Here is a 17,496-nt window from a genome sequence, read left to right as displayed (position 1 = left end):
AGAAAAAGAACTCAAAGTTTTTTAGAGTAGGAGCTATATTGTTATTTGATTGACAGACCTTCCAAGGGAAGCTGAATCATTGTAAACCTCTGACTCTGAAATATAACTTTAATTGACTACATAGTGGAGAAATTCTCCTACAGAGTTTCTCTAGTAGTCTGATCTAGGTTCTCCACAATGGTTTGTAAGGCAGCAGTGGTGCATTTGCTACCTGCTCATAAATCCCAGTCTGATACCGCTTGGTTTTAGTATTCTAAGACAAACACTGAAATTCTGCACTTGAAATCAGTGACTGTTTTCCCAACACAGTCTTATGGGTTGTACACAGGGCAGGTGTTGATCCAAAGCAACAGTTTCAGGAGTACTTTAAGCAGGAACAAGGTAGGAATTTCCCTTAAAGACAGAGATTTGTACTCCACCGAGCTACCGGTCCCTCACCTACAACCAAAATGCTGCCTTTGTACCATTAAAAGTGATGGAGGTACAGCAAACAGGATCAGAAAACCAATTGGGTCTAAAAGGGATTGATTAGCTTCCTGGATTCACTTCAGCTCCAAACTGCTCCACAGGATGACTCTACTGGCACAAACAAGGGATTGGGAAGAAAGAGAGGAAAAGACGGGTTGCTTCTTTTGATGATATGCCAGCAGAAAGCACTCGAATCTACCACCTAAGGGTCATTTTGGTGCTTTTGCTGCCCAGTGAGGCTGTGGTTCCACAGACATTTTTCATTTCACATTCATTCTTACTGCACCACCACCTTTTATAATCCCTGTGGTGGTACAGGTAAAAAATAGCGAGGAATGTATGTAAAAGAGCACTCTTGGGGTAAGGAAGTGAATATGTAACAAACATCATAACTTCTAGTGTACAGATGAATTTTAAGGGTGTAATTCAGGTCCCAGCCTGTCCAGAAGTTCAGTGGATTTTCTTATTCTTTTATTTTTTGATCCAAAGCCTTCCTCTCAACACAGCATTGAAGAGCAGATCTAGAAAACTAAAAGGGAAAAAGAGAGAGAGGGAAGAACAGGACAGAGAATAAAGCTCTATGGAGTCTGAGTATCAAAGTCCAAACTTGTAATTCTGAACTCTCTTATTCAATCCCCATCTAGCTCATAGTGTGGGAGAATCAATCCTGTATATCTTCTGTATGTCTGAATTCAGCTTTTCCTAACTGCCTAGAGATGTATCCTTGCTGAGCCCAGAACTGCGGAATATGTTAATGTCAACAAATCTGAGAATACGTGCTCCTAGTGAGTACCCTTTACCTAAGTTACTCAAGGATTTGCAGACTTTCTCAGGGCATAACTGCACTTTGGGATTACTCTCAAGACTTTCTTGTATTTTACGGAAGTAGGTATGAAAAGCCATTCTATGAACTGTAGGCAGGTATAATAACAACACTGTTCTCTCACAAAGCAGAGAAATGGGAATTCACTCCTCTTCCCCACTGAGCTCCATAATCATTTTAATACCCTAGCCACTGGGCAATGATTATATAGTCACAGCCTTTCTTGTACTCTCTTTCTGACCACATGTTCCTAGGGGTGATCAAAGACTAACCAAACAGTATTATTTCCTGGTGTTATGGAACTATCTTGGGAGGAAGGAACTGAATTCATGTCCTGATCTCCTATGTCAGTGTTCTAAAATAATTAAACTACTACCTAATGAGAAAACACCTTGCAGATAGCTTTTAAAATAATAACTGATTCCTTAGATTATTGAGAAAAAAAAAAAAAGGTGGGGGGCACTTATCTTCCCCAGCTTAAAAGACACAAACAGAATTTAAGGCATATATATGGTCAGAAATATTTAAGTACATCCAGAGTGGAACATCTACCTGCAACTGGATTTTGAACCACTTTGAGTGATTCCTTGCACAGGGTTCATGCTATTCTGGATTTCATTTTGAGGGGACAAATTTTCCTGTATCCACTCACAGCTGCAGAGTTAAAGAAATTTAGATTTCACTTGGGTATTGGGGGTGATACTCATAGTCTCTACCATAGTACCCAAACCAAACTTTCTGTGCACTTAAGGACTTCCAGGTTGTATGTGACGGGTAAATCTGAGCTATCAGAAGTTCATTCTTTGTTGCAGTATCTTGCACACACCTACCAAGTCACCAAAGACCCAAATTTCAAGCTGTATCATTCTCTTTTAAGCCTTGTGTTATAGCAATAGGAATCACTTTCTTATTTAGAAATAAGAGCAGTTAAGTTGAATGAGGCCTAAAAACTTTAAAATGGAATTGAACACAGATCTAAGTACTAAACTTAAGTGACATAAAGGGGACTGCTTGTATGCTTAAAATTTTAGTGGATGCTAGAGTTATCTGTGGAAGTTATAGCTTAGTGTGGGTTTGCAGAATTAATCCTGATTTTCCTAATTTTAATAATTTTAAATATTTGTTTATTTTCAAGGATATCCCAAAACTTCCCATCACATATTTACTGAAAATAGGATCAAGGTAAAAAGAACTTATGTATTAGTAGTTTGCACAAAAATAATATAGTGCCCTCTTTCAACTTCATCAGCACATACCAAATAATATCCTCAGAACTGTGCTAATACCATTCAAAGATGCTGCTGCAGGAAGATATTAAAGTCCTATTTAAATTGAAGCTGCTAAATAAAAACAGTCTTGCCTGGATTCTGTTACATTTAAGAGACAGGAAAACAAATCAGTGTCGCCAAATGGGAAAGAATGAGATCAATAGGGGAAGAAAGTACATTTCCAAAGCATTAAAAATCTGAAAAGTAAAACTAAAAGTTTAAAAACTCTGAACAATTACCTGGTTGCATCCTTTTAAATCAAAGTTTATGGCATTTATAGAATGCTAGACATAAGATAATACCTAGCATCTGAGAGCTTAGCATTGCAGTTTTCTGATAATGTACCTCTAAAGGCCTAGGCCTTAAACAGAGCTTTGTAATCATCAGCCATGATTTACGGAAGCAGTAATCCCCCTTCTCCCTATATTTCTTACCATTAAAAAGAAAGATTGGTTTGTCAGATGAAATTATTTTTCTTCAGGTAGAGTTAAAAGAACAGTAAAAACTATAGGTGACCCATATTTCAGCAAAGTTATTTTCTAAAGATTAACTACATTGCTACTGAATAAAAGCCCGAGTCTTCTTGAGCATTATTCACAACTCTTATTTTTCTGTGCAAACTTCCAAAAGGTACATGGAGCGATGCCACTGGAGCTGGAGGGAGGAAAGTATACCAAAGCTCTAGAAAGGCATACGGTTTTATAAAAAAAAACACATATTTCATAAAAAATATGGTTATTGGCATATAGCCCTGCTTTCCATTACACCACTGTATCACATCTTAGTCCATACATGGACCCCAAGTAAAATGAATCACAGAATCACAGGTTGAAAGGGCCCTCAAGGATCATCTGGTCCAACCTTTCTTAGCAAAAAATGGAAATGTTTGGGTGAAGAAGTAGTTTTTCTTATTTGTATAGAGACATAAATCACAGTTTCAGGATCTTCTTTCAAGTCCATTTTGGGTGATACACGTATAATTCTGTTTTCCTCTTAGTACGGGTAGCCACAGCACTAAATGCAATTGCAAAGCTTAACAGAGCTTCAGAGAAAACACATCTGCTAACGCTTAGAGCAGAAACTCACTCCCTGGCTCTCAAATGCCAGGCAGACATTTTCCATGCATCTTCATAAACATGTGAAAGTGCCTTTCTGCAACCACTAAAATTTGGGATGCCACTGAAGTTAATCCCTGCTCTCTTCAGAAGTTCTGTGCCACTTGACTTGAGGCAAAAACATCACATTCAAGCTTTGCTTACCCTCCCCATTTTCCATGTAAATCAGCATCTGATTTGTACTGCAGATGTGTGCAGCAGTTACGCATGTGTTCTGTTTCCTCCAGCTCTTTCCCACAGGCATGGTCAGCTGCTCAGCAGGAAGAGAGGAAGCCCTGAAAGATGAGGGCTCTAAGAGAAACATCCCAGTGATGCCAGTAGAAAAGTAGGGACTGGTTTTGCTGGGCTGCGAGCATACGCTGTCACCTTAACCTAGAAATGAGCTGGGTGGTTGAACATAACTTGGATATTTCTGCTTAAAATGATTTTGGTGTTTATACATAGATACAACTGACACTCACAGGCTACACATCACCAATCACAAAAAGGCAGTGTAAGAACATACAAGAGCATGCCATATTTCTGTGTGTGGAGTCATTTTACACATCTTTACGTCTGCCACACCTCCCTGCTACAAGGTTATTTTCCTTGGATCACATATAGCAGTTTTGCCATTTTACTGAACAATTTCTACCAGCATATATTGGCTTTTGAGGATTTTATAATATGTAATGCACATCTACATTTATTTCAGTCTTGAGCTTTGGCCTTTAACTTCATATCAGCAAATTATAGCTATCACTCTTATTCAAACAGCTTGGTTATCTGAGTGAACATTAGGTCAGCGAGATGGGTGTTTCTATGGTGCTATTAACCTTAGCCTTTAATTTTTCGTTTATTTTGGAGCCTTGTCAGTACTAAACCTTTCACGCTATTCCTCTGAGTCATAAAGGAAGGAGAAACCTTTAATGACTGCCAACTAATTTCCAAATCAGAGCATGGTTCTTGCTAAGGAACTTGTAGATTTGTGAATGGAAGCAGAGGTAATGTTTTAGCAGCTGTGGACACTAGCACTAAACCTACAGAGTCTGTTAAAGCCAAAATCAACCATATGTTCTTATATACTGCTGTGTCAGTGAAGTCATTCAAATATTACATTAGATTTATTCAAAATTTTCCAATATAAAGGGAAGAAAGAAAAAAAGGCAGCCTGTCTAGACTGCATTGAGAGAATGTTTTTATTAGGTTTTGACAGAAGTCAAAAGCTGTCACTTTAGCAATATGGGAGAACAACAAATGATATTACAGCCATCAAGAGGCTGAATAGAAACATACAGCTGATCGATTGAGAGCTAAGACCCTTGAAGTTACTTGTTAACCAATGTCTGAAACAGCACTTCATTCTTCCTTTTTAATTACTTCATTTGTGCGTCACCCAGAGCCCTTTCTCCATAAAAAAACTAATTCTGGGAAATGGTTTCCGTGAATGTCTTCTGACTGTGCTCTATAGCCAGTAGACAGGGACGACCTAGTTACAACAGTCGATAAGCCACATTTCCTAACACCTTGAGACCAAGTCCTGTGGAAGCACCACCTACTTGGAAATGCCTGCTGAAGAGTTCATAGACTCTGAATTACTAGACACACAGGTACGTCACCTGCTCTAATGGCAGAGTTCTGCATTCACAGTCATTTAGATCTGATGGCAACATTAGAATTATCACCAGAAGCTAATCAGAGAACTTCTGTCAGGTAAGACTTAAGCAGCTTTGCAGAACCATTAAATACCTAAGGCAGTACTTCAGAGCATGTAAGAGAGGATTGTTTTTCTTTTAAAGGGTTTTAAATTGTGTTACTGTGGTTTTATACATTATTTAATGACTGCTAAAAGAGTAATACAATTCTCAGCCCTCCAGCTACACATCCCACCACTTCTTTGGTTTTTCAGTAATTGGTGGTAGAAAGCATCCTAAAAACCTTTTTAATCATGCAGTTAAAAATATAAACCACATTATTTCAAAGCCTAATGAACAAGTCTCCTTTGCTTTCGTTCATTCACCTATCCATTATCCAATCCACCTTTCTACAAAGTCTGGCAAGCTACCACAAAAGTAAGTGGAAAAGAAAGGGACAAACTTGGCTTGACTTTCAGAAGTTCCAGAGCCAGACAACAGACTGTTTTTCAGATTTCCTTGCACAAACCATCCACAGAGAAAACTCATTTTTTGCCTTTCCCACTGCAGTCTCCCAGCCCTGTACACCTGTGCCCTGTCACATTCATTCTCCATCATCACCTGCCATGTGAAAGTAATACTAAGTGCACCACATGCAATCAAAGGGGAGTTTTCATTACACAGCCATCCAGGTTTTTGTGGGTCACCACTTAATGTGCTAGGGACCCTGCAACAGGATTTCATAGCCCACAGGGGGCAAAGACCTGACAGAAACAAAGTTTGTGCATATCTCTTTCTGTAGGGAAAGGCACTCATCTCAACTCTAATTTAAGAGGCAGCAGTACCAAACTCCTAAGCATTACTGAGCTTCTCACTCAGCAGGAGCCATCTTCTCCCATTCCTAGAGTGAGGATTTTGCAGGAGCAAGCCTTTCCCATATCTTGGATCTTGCTGAACTCAGAGGTGTAACATTACTTCTCCTCCTTTCACTAAGTTATAGTAGTACATGCCAGGAAAAAAAAGGCCAGCAGGTATTAGCCTACTGATAATAATGCAGGGCATGTTAATAGGGTTGGAGAAAAGCTACCATAAAAGCCATCTAAAATGTATGTTCTAGACAGGTGGTCAGTTTTCTGCACCAAACACTTTCCTACACATTTCCAAGATAAAAAACTGCTCACTTCAGTTAAAAGTGCAGATTCTGTTTTCTGAGACATTGACAAATAATTTTGATAGAGCTAGACAATTTCACAGTCTCTGTAGAAGCCTGACAGTTTTATAGCATCTGTCCATCTTGCAAAGCTTACGGTATCATTGCATTGTTTTGAAAATGTTCAATATACATCAATAGACATAGATGTGTGCTCTCTTGCTCAGAGACCAGTTTTGTTCCTGTAGAAATCAGGCTTTTTGTCTTCAGATTATAAGAAGCAGTCAGGGCTGACTGACACTAATTTCCAAATACATAAAAATAAACTAAAAGAAATACAATAATGATTTTAAATTAGTAGCTACAAGGGAGGTATTCCATGAAATGAGAGGCAATATATGGGTTCACTAATTCTACGTACTATTGGCTTCAACAGATAAGATATTTTAGTCACATAACATCAGATGCAGGGCAGTAAGAAGAGGCATGTAATAAAACATACAGATTGGAAAGGACTTAAGAAAAACCCAGAAACCACAGATAAAGCAAATTTTGTGGTCTTTATGCAATCTGCCAACTTCAGCCTGTATACTTAAGTCTATATGGAGCCTTCACTTTCATTTTACAGCTAATTCCCTTTATACTTACTAGGGAGAGCCCCTTTACTAGGTAAGATTTGTGAAATTTTGTGCTGGGACATAGGTACACATGAAATTCCCTGTGACCTTCTTGCCTTAAGATTACTGTGCTTGAGACCTCACTTGGAGTACTGTGTACAGTACTGGTGTCCCCAGCATAAAAACGACATGGAGCAAGTCCAGAAGAGGGACATGAGGATGATAAAAGAGGGTGGAGCACCTCCCATATGAAGACAGGCTGAGAAACTTGGGGCTGTTCAGCCTAGAGGAGAGAAGGCTGCATGGAAACCTCATAGCAGCCTTCCAGTATCTGTAGGGGGCTTACAAGGATGCTGGGGAGGGCCTCTTCATTAGGCACTGTAGTGATAGGACAAGGGGTAATGGGTTTAAACTTAAACAGGGAAATTTAGGTTAGATATAAGGAAGAAATTATTTACTGTGAGAGTGGTGAGGCACTGGAATGGGCTACCCAAGGAAGTTGTGAATGCTCCATCACTGGCAGTGTTCAAAGCCAGGTTGGATGGAGTCTTGGATGACAGTTTAGTGTGAGGTATCCCTGCCCATGGCACAGGGGTTGGAACTTGATGATCTTAAGGTCCTTTCCAACCTTAACTATTCTATGATTCTATGATTATGGACAGAAAAAGTTTTATTGGTTAATCTTCACCAGTCTCAGTTATGCTATCCCAAACCAAAGAACTAGAGGCTCAACTTTTCTGAAAAGGCCCATGCCCAAAAAGCTATCAGAATGTCATCAGCTGGAAATTTGAGAGAATTGCCATTCACTTAGCTATGGGAAGGCAAGAAAGATGAGAACTAAAGTAGCATTTCTAAGAAGATCCTTTTGAAATATTTCTAATGAAGAACATTATAAATATTTTATTAGAAGAATAGATAGAAATTTCACTTGTCCCTTGAAGAGCTATTGTGCCAAATTTAGAGATTAAATTCAAATATTAAAGTATCAGATGAAGAGATTTTAGTCCTGCTTTTATTGGAAATCAAAATGCAATTTTAAATTGTGGCGCCCCTCGTGATGCCTCTATAATAGAAGCATTTTGGTGCTGGACTCGAATGCTTTATTCCACTCATCAAACTGACACTGAAGAGATTTAGTCTTGGAATAAAATAGTAATTTTTCCAGACAAAAAGATTGCTGGGAAGATTCCATTTTATTACAGATACAGAAGGGGGCAGCTGTTGTCTTTGATTATATTTACAAACTATGAATCAGTTTTAACATGCAAAGATAGCAAACCAGAATAAATTAATGCTCACCATGTGGGGACATATGCAGATGATAAGGATGATCACAGCTCCACATTTCGATTATAATTTCAGCATGTTGCTGCTACAAATATCTTCCAGGCTTAAGGAAACAATTTCAGACTATCATTAAAACCTTTACTTAGGAAGGGAGAAAAGAATCCAAGATGAAAATAAGAGGGCTTGTACACAAATAAATTGAAGGATGAATCAAATGCTCCATATCTGAATTCACACTATTTACCAAATGACACTTGGGCTTTCTCCTGACACTGAAAATCTCATGTAGTTAAATTTTTAATATGTGCAGCACAAAGAAACATTTTATCCCTTACAATGACAAATAACTACCGCAGTACTTAGGTCACAGCACCCAGACAGAGCATCCCAGTGCAACCTGTGCTGTGTATTAGTCAAGTGACCATTTTTCCAGATGCAGAAATGAGGCCACTAAATTGAACTATACATTTGGTTTAAGGCCATAGAGAATAAGTGTCTTTAAAGTTGCTACAAATAAGGAAAAAACTACTTCTCTCCAAGTTAAGCAATGCATGCAGATTGTTACAATATTCTAAAGATTACTGGTTGGATTGCGTTCATCCAGTTATTTGAAATGGTACCATAACTTTTAACCTCTCCCATGACAAAAAGTATAAACAGCAAACCAATGTTATTTCCAAATTTATCTATGATTTTGGATTAAGGCTTAATATAATAGAAGAGGAAGTTAGGAAGTGTTTTGTGCTGTATAGAAACTGAAGAGTTTGAATTTGTGTGAATAAGAAAAGACAAAGTTAAACACAGAATAAGTCTTTGACTTTCTGAATACATTCTGCAGGGTATAGACTTAGGTAATAAGAGAAATGTATATCTGACTACTTGTCTTTTCACTGTCTAGTTGAACATCATTGATACTCTAGAGACCATCACAGGAAATCCTACATAAGTCTATGAATTTCGTTACAAATTTGCAATACTGTGGTAAAGCCAAATACTGTGAAGGAGGAAACAGTGATCTCTGAAGAGAACAGTTAGATGCCACATAAAAAATAATTTACCTATGAATTAGTAAATTGATCCACCTGGTTGCAAACTGATTTGCAACAAACTTAAGGATCTAGCCCTGCCTGTCCATGTGTAGAAGCAATGTTTTTTGAGAGTATATCTGGAAAGGAAAGACTGGCATTGTGTAAATCTGTCTGAATAACTCTACTCCCCTTTGTAGTAAACTGTGTATAAATACTGTATAGACATATACACACAAATACATGTACCACGTACTTCCACTATACAATGTAATGCTTTCATTTGCCTTATCAGTTACTACTAAATACGAAATTAAGACTGGTGTACTATCATCACACTCAGGTTTACTTTTGCAGTGATAAAAATATAATAGATAGTATTAAAGACACACTTTGTTAAAAGGATAGATCTCAAAACTATGTGGCAGAGTAATCTTTACTATATTGGCAAGTATCTATTGGAATGTCCTGGGAATGCAACAGCAGAATGGATAAGGGAAAGAGTCAGATGCAAGTTTTCCCTCAGATTGTCCCAGATAAGTATGTCAGTAATTCATTCAATAACTCATGTATGCATTGTGCGTTTAAATGGAGAAATCACTAACACACTCTACTCCTTTGGCTTAAAACAGCCTCCTCCCTGTTGTGCCTTACCTTCACACCCTCAGCATTTTGCCCAGTGTGTTGTAAGAAGTGTATGCTCATCCTCTTCTCCCTTCTTAACCTTCTGTTAAGACATTTTTCCTTTTCAACCCCCAGGTCACAGTCGCAGCATGCGACCAGGGTAAGCACAACACACTGCAGCCCCAGCTACATTATAATGCTCCTTCACACAGGTGAGGCCAGGCAGCCCTTTGTCTCCCTCCCTGGTTGTGACAGGTATATGCAGAAATCCTGCCAGACACACGCGTTGTGCAGAACACCCAAGGGTTCCCCAGGTTTGCGTTATTTTGGATCAATTTATTATCCTTGTCAGACCCTGAAACTCATCATCATTGGTCTTGACTTCTCTGGGGAATGTGGCCGGAGGCTGTCATTCAAAGAACAATTTCCTCCTTCCTCTCCAAGTGGATTTATTTTGGCAGCTATCTATAAGCAATCCATACTGGAGAGTATAACCTGATCATTTCAGAGGAAGATTTCATTCTATCAACGACTTCAGTTTCAATCTACCAAGGTGTCACTTTTATACAGTTTCTGTGCAGGGTATGCCAACATTTTCAGTTTAGATTTCTGCTACAGACCATTTTTGGAGAAAACGTGAAATAATAAAAGGGGCTCCTACCAATAGTGTATGAAGACTATGCACACATAACTGTTTCTAAGACAACTAATTTCTCTTTGCTACTGCATAGTTTAATTAAGGAGAAATAGTCTCATAGCAAAACAAAATTTATCATAAATTTGTATTAAAGCAGAGTGTGTATGGATTTCACATGTGGTTAAAATCAGAATAATTAACAATAACAATACTGCATGATAGCTCATTAACTAGAAGCAACTGTAAGCTCAGTACCAATAGTAAGTGCCATAGGCCAGCAAAGGTGATATTCATGTGAAAAACCATTAACATCAGGGCACGCAGCTCAAATACTGTTGATGGCAAGAGTGAAGCTTGGAGCATCTGGTTCTGTGTCACTACGCTGTAGCAGCAAGATTTGTCAGACATTGCTGAGTGTGAAGTTGTTCATAGGGCAATTAAACCACAGCCCTCAGGGACAAAAGCAATAGCAGTGGAAAAACAATTTTTTTCTGATGTACCCCTTGTTATGAGAACAACTGTGACATAGCATCGTACACACACTGAACACTTAAACAAGCATAGCAAAATACTAGATAAACCAGTCATGAAGCTTAGAAAATAAGGGGAGTGTCAAACCACACTGACATCCTGCTCTCCCTGGTTAGAAGAATAAAATCTTCACTTTGAATAGTCTTTTTTAAGCCCAGAGGCTATAAAATCACATAGTTAATCTCAGATTTATGTTTAAATATCTGCTAAAGTAAGGCATTTTGTACCCTGTGTTGATTGATTAAGAGTTATGTAGGTACATGGTTCAAAGCACTTCAACTATTCCAGCAGTAATCAAAATATATCCATTTGTATTTAATAATTTCTACTCTTATTCTTCTATATTACTGTAGTCACTATTAATAGCCATAATTTATCTTCTGATACAACCAAGCCATTAGGAAATATATCTATAGATTCATTTTTTAAATAACATTAGGACATTACTCTTATCCATTTGAGCTAATCAAAAAGATGATCCTAACCTCTGTGCTTAACGAAGAAAAGTATATTGCAGAAACATGACCACTGGTGCAAAGCCAGGGAAAACACAGACAAATGATCCTGTCTGTTAGACACATTACAAGAATTTCATTCCAGCAATACCAGAGCCAATGAATTTAGGAAGAAATATCCATTGAATCCAAAATCTTTTTTTAATTCAAGACTATATAATCAAAACAACATCTTTCCCCCTCAAAATTCTGAAACATATGGATATTCCAGTTCTTCACACTACCTGAATTTAAAGTTACTCTTGCAGATTGTCATCTGTAATGCTCCCAGAGTACCACAAAATTTCTAACACTGTCTTCCATGTTCTCTGGTATGGAAGTGTCTAAAGAAGTTTTTGTGATTTTGAATGTCAGTTTTAGTAAGTCTGGTTACCTCCCTGTGCAAGCATTTTAGATTTAACATTACTAGAGTGCCCATGACTTCCACTCCAGATACATTTCTTAGCACTGATTTTTATCCTAACTGAGCAGTCTAAGAAATAAGGCACTTCCAAGCCTGTGACAAAAGGGTTTGTAAATGTGATTCTGTGCTCTTCTGTGTTAGCTGTGATTTGAAATGGCATCTCCCTTTTGTTCTATCATGGCAAACCTTCTCTCTTGCGCTAGTCTTAGCTTGGCCCATTTACAATGCATAAATGCAGCAACTTTACACTTACTCATTTAAACTGAAGATAATCAGTACTTAAAATAATATAACATATCCACTAAAATATCCAGTACTGACCATACATTTTACAGCAAAAGCTACTAAGTCTTTAGGAGGTTTCCTCAACTTTCTTCTGTAGTCTTCGTCCAATCATTCACTATATCGTTGCTCGTTTTACTGGTAATTATTACATAGAATGGCAATAGTTTAGACCTGAGAGAGGTTGATTTAACATAATTTTGGAAAAAATTAATACTATAAGATGTTTTTGTGCTATCTGATTGGGAGAGTAAAGGAAAACTTCAAAGAGCTCAAACTTCCTTAGGGTTTACATGCTTTACAATAACAGTATCTTTGTATTGCCAAGGAGGAGAAGGGAGTGGGGTGGGAGTGGAATGGGGGAACCAATAGACCTTCAAATTAATATTACACTGGCAGCAGGTTTTTACAGACTACTTTCAGGGCTGTGTTCTGACTCCATCCCTTAATGAACAGTTTGATTTAGAACTTAAAATTATTAAGTGTTCTAAGTGTTCTACCAGAGTCATAAATAATGCAGTTTATAATATTCCTATTGAGCATATAAAACTACATTTGTCTTCCATTAACAACACACTTTTTTTAAGTAGCCTGACCTCTTCAGATATATGCGAACATGCAATTAGTGCAATTTGTCACAGGTCCTTTACATTTTAATAAGATGTAATTAATTGTCTGTTTAGCCTAATTAACTTAGAAACCTTGACAGTTCTTGTACTATGGTATAAAGCACAGCTCTTTATTTGAATTGCTAATATTGGACAGAGTACCTCTATACAACAATAAATTTAAATCTGTATACCTTTGCAGACTAAAAGACACTGGGCTAACCTACCAATATTTGCATTAACTTTTCCAAAGCTTTTTTTAGCAATCTGTGCCAATATTTGCGAGTCGATGATATGCAGAAGTCAACATGTTTATGAAACTGCTGTAGTTACCATATAGTACTATCGGAATTCTATTAATGACACCACAACTGAATAACTCTGTTTCAATCATACGACTCATGTTTCATACATGTTTTAACAAATGAGTTACAGACTCAGGCCAACAGAGATTTAAATCCTTTTCATTCTTTGAAGTTAACCTGCAGCTCATGAAGAATGTAGTGAGGCATTAAACAGATGACCCTGGAAACATGACATTTTCCTGATCAGAGAAGGGTATCAGCTGCATGAAAGTAACATTGAACAGAGTTAACTGTTCAGAGCTCTTGAACTCTGATTTCAGGCTTTTTTTTTTTCCAGACGTATGAGATTATGACAATTTATCTTGATTATAATGCAAATCATTACTTTAAATATGACAGATTTATTTTATATTCTCTCCATGATGATTTGAAGTACTTAGAGGATTGAATTTGCAGATCAGTGACACTTAATTCAACTGAATAGTAAATAAAGGGCAGATTCAGGCATCTTGTCCTCTCCTGAATAAAATCATTCTATGTAAAAAATACAGCAAAAGTTAATGATCTTCAGAACCGTAGAAACAGGATAATGTGAGAATCTGCACAGAAAAAAAGCATATGGAGAACAGAAACCGTTCAATGAAGTGTTGATTTATGGTCAAAAAGAGCATATATTATACATTCAATGGAAGTTTTTGCAAGTTGATTCCCCCCACCCCAAATCCAGGAATAATTTCACAGTCTTGGGTTCTGTGCATGGCCCTTACAGAATGCTAAACAAGGGGATGTATAAATCTTGCCTGCTATAACGTATAGACACTGACAGGGACAGAATGAGCACCAAAGCAAATATGAGGTAGAAATGATTTTTTATTACTTTAGGTATTTCTAGATGTCAGATAAAAATGAGAGCATTGCTAAAAATTTTACAGAATGACAGCTGTACCTTATGGATAGCATTCTATAGTTTGATGTATGAGGCAGAAAATGTGAAAAATATTGTGAAGCACTACATTGACATGATGATGGAATGCCACAGGAAGCGAGCTAGCTCCAGAGGAATGTAATAGACTACTGTTAAATAAAAGAAGGAGACTTCAGGTCCAGCCAAAAAAAATAAAAGAAACATCAAATACTGCCTTTAGAAGAACAAAAGTTGCAAAACTTTGTTTCTTTTTTACACAGCTGCCCAAGTTCTGATGCTCTTTTTTGAGCAGGATTACCCCTCAGAGTTTCCATAGGTACAGAAGATTTTGCAAACATTTATACTACACCTTTGACAAAATACCAGAGGATGCAGCACCTCCAGAATACAGAATTTACAGTATGGGCTATTACAAGAGATTATGTATTTTTTAAAAGTACTTAAATAGAGCACATGAAGTCTCAATAGGCAGTACTTATGTGGCTAAAGAAATTTAAACTGTTATATTTTCATTTTTTTAAAGTCTGCTCCAAGCCTGACTAAACATGGTTTAGCCAGGGGATGTTTAGGTTAGATATAAGGAGGAAGTTCTTTACTGTGAGGCTGTTAAGATACTGGACCAGGTTGCCAAAAGAAGTGGTAACGCTCCATCCCTGGCAGTGTTCAAGGTCAGGTTGGACAGAGCCTTGGGTGACATGGTCTAGTGTGAGGCATCCCTGCCCGTAGCAGGGGGTTGAAACTAGATGATCTTAAGGTCCTTTCCAACCCAGACCATTCTATGATTCTGTAAGTCAAAAATGAGTAAGTACCAAATCTACTTAACATCCACTTAAATGTCCACTTAAGATCACAGATACATACCATAGATGCATCTGTATGTTTCATACATTATATAGAGTATTATCCTGTTCTCTCACACTAAAGCAAGTGCTACATGTTAAACCTCGGTAGAGCAAGAATGGCAGGGTCTGCCCTGCAAGGTGTGTTCACATGCAAACCCCATTCCCTGTTTAACATCAGGCTTGGATGAAACCTGCATAAGCAGTTTTCACTTACCTGGATGACTTCAGGAGGAGACCAGGCCTGCAAGCAGAAAGGGGTGATGGATGGCATGGCAGGTCCCTGATGCAGCAGGTCTGGTCGGGGCTGCAGAGCCTGCCTCATGCTCTGTACTCACCCCGCAGTGATCCTAATTATAGAGCCCCATCCTCACCACAGAGCGCAGATGTGATACAACTGGTGGTGATTAATAACAGTATTAGTTAATAGCATCATCAAGCAATGTACATGAAGAAATGAAATGCATGAAAATAATGAAAACAGGTCAAGATACTACTATGCACAAGACTCCACCTACTGAATACTTAGACCCAACAAACCTCAGCCAAAATGTTGCATCTAGCATTGAGCACAACAATTTAATGAGTAAAGACTAATTAAAAGAAGCTTAGAGAGTACTGATAGGAATAAGGCCTCCAAAACCTGATCCAAGCAGGAAGGCAGAAGAAATCCATTTACTAACCTTGGAAAAAAGTTGTAATGCCAAGTCACATGACAACAGATTCCCAAATACATAAGATTTGCTCTAAACTGATAGTAATAGATCTCTACTGGGGAAGAAAGGAGTTATTACATATTTGGGAGGTGAGAAAAAATCCTTAGTTTAGACATTAGAAAACCTGATTTTTAACCCCAGTATTTCAAATACACCTGTCAGGGATGCTTTTGGTACATTTGTTTCAGTACACGTAAGCAAGTAAGTTTGTCTTTTGAGGTCCATTCTAGGCTCAACTTTTCAAATAGTTCTAAAAATAGAAAGAAAAAGTCATTCCTAATATGCAGCAACATTTGAATGGAAGCAAACTTGTATCAGTAGTGACTTACAGATATTCTTTAGTTTCATAGCATGCATCTGAGGAGAAATAATTTTTGTCTGCCTATGAAGAAAAATCACTGCATGAGTTCTTACATTAATATATTCTAAATTAATGTGTGCCAGAGGAGAAAATACACTGAAAAAGTTTAGCATTGTTGACAGTAGTTGACATGCAGGTATGATTGATGTCTGACTTCCCTGCAAGGATAAATGGGATGCTGGCAAATGCCACATATACATAATGCGGTGAATTTTAAGCCAAATTGGTTTTCAGACATCATGCTTGACATTTTCCCCTCATACTTCAAATTATTCTTTGGTACAAATTGCATGTTTATGTAATGTGCTTTGCTGTACAGTCTGGTTTGATCACATCTCCTTTAGGCTTTCTCCAGGCAGCTGCAGTTATAAATAGGCCAAAAGCACAGCTTGTAGTAGAGATGAAATAGAGATTACCCCTCTTCAAAAAAAAGCAAAGCCAGGGAAGAGCTGAGGCCTTTGTGTCGAGCGATTAACAAGTACACTGAGTTATTACATTGAATTCCACTTACCCTGAACTGCCATCCAGTCTACTGCATCTTGCTTCTATTAAGAGGTGGTAAAATTAAAAAGGGGAACTTTGGCCTCTCCGATATGTGTTATGAAGTTAAAATAGCAAAACCACAGAGAGGCATTTCAAAGGGCTCATTGGCATATGGAGCGTCCTGGTGTAGCGGTTTAATAAGGTTTCAGGGAAGATACAGTCTTGTGATCTCAGGAACACGGATCCAATCTCTGGACATAAAAGATGTCAGTGGAAGTTTTACCCAGTGTCTCCTATGACACTGCCACGCTGCTGACTCTGGTTTGTCATGCTCCATGCCTGCTACTGAATAAGATAACCTGATCTATGCTTGAGGGCTTCCTTCTGTTGCTGTTTCTGTTTCATCAAAATAGTGGGTGAAGCAGACTTTATAAGCTTACAGGTTATATATTTATTCTTGGAAGACATACACAAAACCTCAGGCAATAAATGCGTGAGTGGTATTTGCTATTACAGTTCAAGACTCCAACTGCAATTCTCAAGTGTCTGTGCTACAAGGACTTGGTGCGCTAAGGTCTAGCTATGGAGTAGAAAACTAGTAACTGCAGCAGTAGCTGGTGATCAGCAGACTGTTGTTTGCTTTAACACTTTTAAGCATAGCACATTGATTTGCACTCTGCCAATTTCACACATAACTAAAATAGACAAAATCCTGAGTAAAGAAGGTGGAACCCTGATACTGATCCCTAGACTCATATTGACAAGTGAAAGTTCAAATGTAAATATAAACAGCCCGAGTTTCACCTCGAGTTAAACCCCCAGGCATGCTGAGAAAATGTGAACTGTGAAGATTTGCCTACAGGCAAAACAGTTTGCTGAAACTGTAGCACTCCGGTTAGAG

At 38.0% G+C, this 17,496-nt stretch overlaps 1 long non-coding RNA gene across 2 annotated transcripts in view; it reads right to left on the bottom strand.

Moving 5' to 3' along the window:
* The window catches only part of LOC133262875 (uncharacterized), a 111,385-nt gene extending 97,003 nt beyond the window's left edge, over positions 1 to 14,382 (bottom strand). For both annotated transcript variants that reach the window (XR_009741411.1, XR_009741410.1), the window contains exon 1: positions 14,285 to 14,382. This is a non-coding gene — a long non-coding RNA (uncharacterized LOC133262875). The remainder of the gene's footprint in view (positions 1 to 14,284) is intronic.
* Positions 14,383 to 17,496: the final 3,114 nt, after the last annotated feature.

The sequence above is a fragment of the Pezoporus flaviventris genome, unplaced genomic scaffold (assembly GCF_033815535.1).
Source record: "Pezoporus flaviventris isolate CSIRO_AGI_PZ_B2104156 unplaced genomic scaffold, CSIRO_AGI_Pfla_v1 ptg000002l, whole genome shotgun sequence".
Classification (NCBI taxonomy): Eukaryota; Metazoa; Chordata; class Aves; order Psittaciformes; family Psittacidae; genus Pezoporus; species Pezoporus flaviventris.
This window is presented reverse-complemented; position numbering and strand designations above follow the sequence as displayed.